Here is a 4,645-nt window from a genome sequence, read left to right as displayed (position 1 = left end):
CTGCGGAGACGGCGGTGGGCGGGCGGGTGGTAGCCGACTGATGGGGCGGTGGGGCCCGACGGAGGCGGAGGGGCAGAACGGAGGCGGGGCGGAGGGTGGTGGGGTGGAGGTGGGATGAGGGTGGCGGGGATTTCCTTTTTTAAAATTTTTTTAATAGCCCTTTAGTACCGGTTATTTCGACCGGTACTAAAGGTTCAAATACCGGTTGCGAAACCGGTACTAAAGGAGAATTCTCAACCGGTACTAATGGCGTATTCCCTAGTAGTGGATGAACGCTTTAGATAGTATAGGGACTCAAATAATGCATTTTAGAACTTAAGAGACTTGATTGACACATTGTGGAACAAGTTCGGGGACCTGTTGTGTATTTTACTTTTATTGAAACTACTACATATTCGAATTACATGTGTTGTAAAAATGATCTTTAAATTACAAACAAATAAATATGAGAGTCCATTCATACATTTCTATACCACACCAGATTTGGAAGGAAAAATTCAGATGTTTGTATACTTAATACTCTAGTTTTCTTACCTATTTGATAGTTTCTAAATTTAATAATATCCTAATTTTCGTAGAAAATTCTGAAATTGGACTGGGACCAAAACACATCCTTATAGTATATCTAAAAAGGTTCCACCAAGACAATGGACTAGCGGTAATGATTTGTTTCATTTTGTGTCCATTTCAATTTATCAACTCTTCCTCTCTCTAGCAAGATTCAAGGCATTAAATTGGTAACTTTATCATTTTTTGTGAAACTTTAATGTAATCTCGATTTAGTATGTTTATGGAAAGTTACTAAACATACTAAATTCATTCTTAGTCATAGTATGTTCATAGTGGTGACAGTCTTGCTTCCACACTGCCTCAATTTAATCCAACATATTGTGATTTTCCTGACTGCTCTGAGACATTCCTAAGGGTATGTCCCAAGCGGGCACTGGTAATCAATGCTGGGAGGCCCATTCCTAATTAATTAGCTTCCATCTGTACCAGCCATTAGACTGCGAATTCCTTCTGCGGCACGCTTGAACTATGAGGTATGATGTATATAATCCTTCAGTATATCCCTTGGAATGCAGATATTCAAGTTCATAAAATGAATCCTGAAGAATATGCCCAGCTTCTCCGTGTCCTCAATTTATGAGAGAAAACATAAATGGACAGTAGTAGAGAACTCACCTTCCATGTACCCCTTTTATCCCGGTTTAAAGTTGGACCGGGACAAAAGGTTCACAAACCGGGACTAAAGCTCGGTCACTGGCGGGGGGCTCACCAACTGGAACCTTTTATCCCGGTTGTAAAGGCTAGTGAAAAAAAAGGCTCTAAGAGACCTTTTATCTCGGTTTGAAACACCAACCGGGATAAAAGAAGGACCAACAAGGATAAAAGGCCCCTCTTTTATCCCGGTTGGTAACAGGGTCGAGGGTCTTTTATCCCGGTTTGTAATACCAACCGGGATAAAAGGGGGATAAAAGGGGGTCTTTTATCCCGGTTGGTGTTTCCAACGGGGATAAAAGGATCCCCCATGGATGGCTAGAAAAAGACTAAATCCCTCGAACCCTTTTATCCCGATTTGTAATACCAACTGGGATAAAAGGGGTTCTTTAGTCCCGGTTGGTGTTTCCAACCGGGATAAAAGGAGCCCCATGAGTTAATACAAAAGGATTGCATCCCCTATATAGTCAGATGTGCTATGTAGGTGGGATGGTAAGGAAGCTACGTGCGAGGCTTGAGGTCATGAGTTCGAATCCCACACACCGCGCACGTGCATATTTCGCGTGACTTGTGACTTGCGTGTGGGGGGGGGCCCTCCCAGGGATCCCTCGGGATTTCTTGTTTTGGGCTGCGCCTGGTGTGTTACCAACTGGAATAAAAGGGGGTCTTTAATCCCGGTTGAGTGACATGGGATAAAAGACCCCATTTTGTCTCGATTGGTTTATCCCGGATGGATTTTTGGGAGATTCACTCCCTACTAACCGGGATTAGAGGCGAGTTTTCTACCCGTGGGAGCTGACATTAAAATAAAGTAGGATAAATAATTGCAATAATTGAAATCTCCCATCAAAAAAGGAATATAAACTCTTAGAAATGCGAGGGTTAATAATACTTGCTGAAATCTGAGCAAACTGATTGAATTTAAATTGTTTTTGTGAAACTTTGTTTACTTTTACAAGAGGTGATAGGCTAGTTATATAGGGGATAAAAGTGAAAATTTGGTATTCGAACATTTTATAACATAAACTTCTCAGTGGACTTGGAAGCTAAAGTAAGTTGACACACTTCTATTCGTGTTTAGGGTACCAGCAAGAATAAGTGCGTCACAAAAGGGATATGAGTGGGTGGGTTGATATAATATTTCACATGTGGAAAGTCAGCAGGAACCCTGCCTATTTTTTTTATAATATTTTATTTAAGATCTGTTTAATTCGCTCCGACGGGAAGTCGAACCATGACTTGCTGGGTGCTACTCAGGAGACCTAATCATCACTAGGTTAGAGGTCCTTTCGCCACATATGGAAATTTTAAAATTTTAATTTGAATTTATACTCATGACACAACAAGACTAAGAAAAAAATGGCTATCCGAAGTTTGAAATAAATTTGTCTAATATCTTTTATCTGGAACTTTCCATAGACTTAATTGCTGGAAGTCACTGAGGGTAACAAGCTGAAAATTGAATCTCTCCTTGGCATATCACTGCTTCTCAGTTGTCATTTCTCCAGTGGAGCACAATGGCAATTTAATTATTAATGTCGTAATGCTGTGTAATTTTCAATTGTCTTGTCAAAATAACAAAGTGGAAGTCGTGCCTCCATCATACTATATGGCCTTTGTTACTAATTTTCCTCATAAATGCAACTAATTTTCACATAATTGAATAGCAAAAGACGAAACACTATAATTTACCGTCATATAAATGAAAATAGCCTAGATCAGCGGGGGGTGCAAAGTGACAACCTCCCAGTTAACTGTAGTAAATAGGTAAGTAAAAACATTTGGGACTCAAGAAACATGTTTTAATAAGAACCCGTAGGCTAAGAAATGTTGAAAATTATTTAGACATGGTTACGATTATGCCTTTATAGTCAAATAATATAATCACATATTTGAGAAATATACATTTGGAGCAAAAGGAGCACCTCTAGATATAAATGCATAAAAATTCCTTTCCCTCAACATTATTGTGACAAGACAACTGAATGGTACCCAACGATAGCATGTCTGTTTATCACTACAGGAAAAAGGAGAACGCTACCAATTGCTAATTCATAATGTCTTAAAAGAATGATATAGAAGTCTCTACCGTTTATCATGATGCGTCATGGGTAAAAGACAACATCTCGCCCACTTCGAGCTGTCTGATATCTATAATTAGGGGAATCTACTCCCTCCGTCCCAAATTGTAGATCGTTTTCGCTTTTAGATATTTGTATGCATCTAAATATAGTATATGTCTAGATGCATACAAACACCGATGAACACGTAAAATCCAAAACGATCTACAATTTGAGACGGAGGGAGTAGTTTTTAGTCCCGAGAATTACTTGGATGAAATCAGTAGCTCAAACGTAGCGGCACTACTTTACTCTCCTATAAGTAGCACAACGTCCTATAACATTTTGTGTAAACGAGAGAAGGCCTGATCAGTGGAAGCATTTGAAAGCAGCTTCGACTATTTCTTCTTCTGGTAAATAATTTTGTCCTTCCTTTCGCAATGAATAACTATATCATCAGCAAAAGAACTTCTATATCTGCATAAGATCCTTAATTGGTCCTGCAAGAAGTAATCTAGATTTAAAAAGGTTCATTACCTGTAGGGCAACAAGAAAAATATGAAAACGACGATTATTGTGTTGGCCGTCATCGGGCTTGCTTTATTCCATTCATGTCCATGTATTCCAAATAAAGTACATGGGGATGAAATGTACAAGAAAATTCATGGACAAGAGATGCGCAAACTCACCAATATTGATGGAAGGGCTGCCCAAGCTGGTGAAGACATACATCATGTTTGTCCACTTGGGAGCTACCCTTGTCGAGCCATGATCCAGAGTTCTCAGGGAAGCACACAAGGTTTTGGTGGACACTGAAAGTGTACCAACATAGAGAATGTGAAATATAGTGTTTGTGTAAGATTGTGTATTTTATCAAGGGCGGCCTGCTCTGCGAATGTACTGTATCCTTCTACTATCTGTTTCTGGTTTTGTTGCTTCATGTAGCATCAAGTCTATGTTTTGTACTGGAGACTAACTTTAAGAAATGAGAGTCATAAACCTTTTAGTATGAATGCAGTAATTTCTTCATGCTTTTCCTTCACATAAAGAAGTTATTTGAACCTTGATGGACAGTTTAAGAAAAGCATTTTATACCACATGTTTGGACAGTTGAGCAATAGTGAAAAGGTCCTGGGGATAAAAAAAAAGAATTCGCAGGAATTTTGGCCATAAGGCCCGCGTTGTAAGCAAAAGCTCATGAGTCTTTTATCCATTACTATGTGGGTTAATTGGATATATGCCATTGCAATTGTCACGTTTCGGAGATATGCTATTACTATTCACGATATTGTAAGCGTGCTGTGCTATTATAATTTCGCAAGTCTTGAAGATATACCACTACTTACCCTTTCAACGTGTTTATA

General features: G+C 39.2%; 1 long non-coding RNA gene across 1 annotated transcript; it reads left to right on the top strand.

Moving 5' to 3' along the window:
- The first annotated feature begins 3,612 nt into the window (after positions 1 to 3,612).
- Positions 3,613 to 4,294, top strand: LOC111258034. Its single transcript, XR_002678661.1, has 2 exons — positions 3,613 to 3,694; positions 3,825 to 4,294. It is a non-coding gene; the product is annotated as an uncharacterized LOC111258034 (long non-coding RNA).
- The last annotated feature ends 351 nt before the right edge of the window (positions 4,295 to 4,645 follow it).

The sequence above is a fragment of the Setaria italica genome, chromosome VII (genome assembly GCF_000263155.2).
Source record: "Setaria italica strain Yugu1 chromosome VII, Setaria_italica_v2.0, whole genome shotgun sequence".
NCBI classification, from domain to species: domain Eukaryota; kingdom Viridiplantae; phylum Streptophyta; class Magnoliopsida; order Poales; family Poaceae; genus Setaria; species Setaria italica.
Note: the sequence above shows the minus strand (reverse complement) of the source record. Positions and strands in the feature narration are given on the sequence as shown.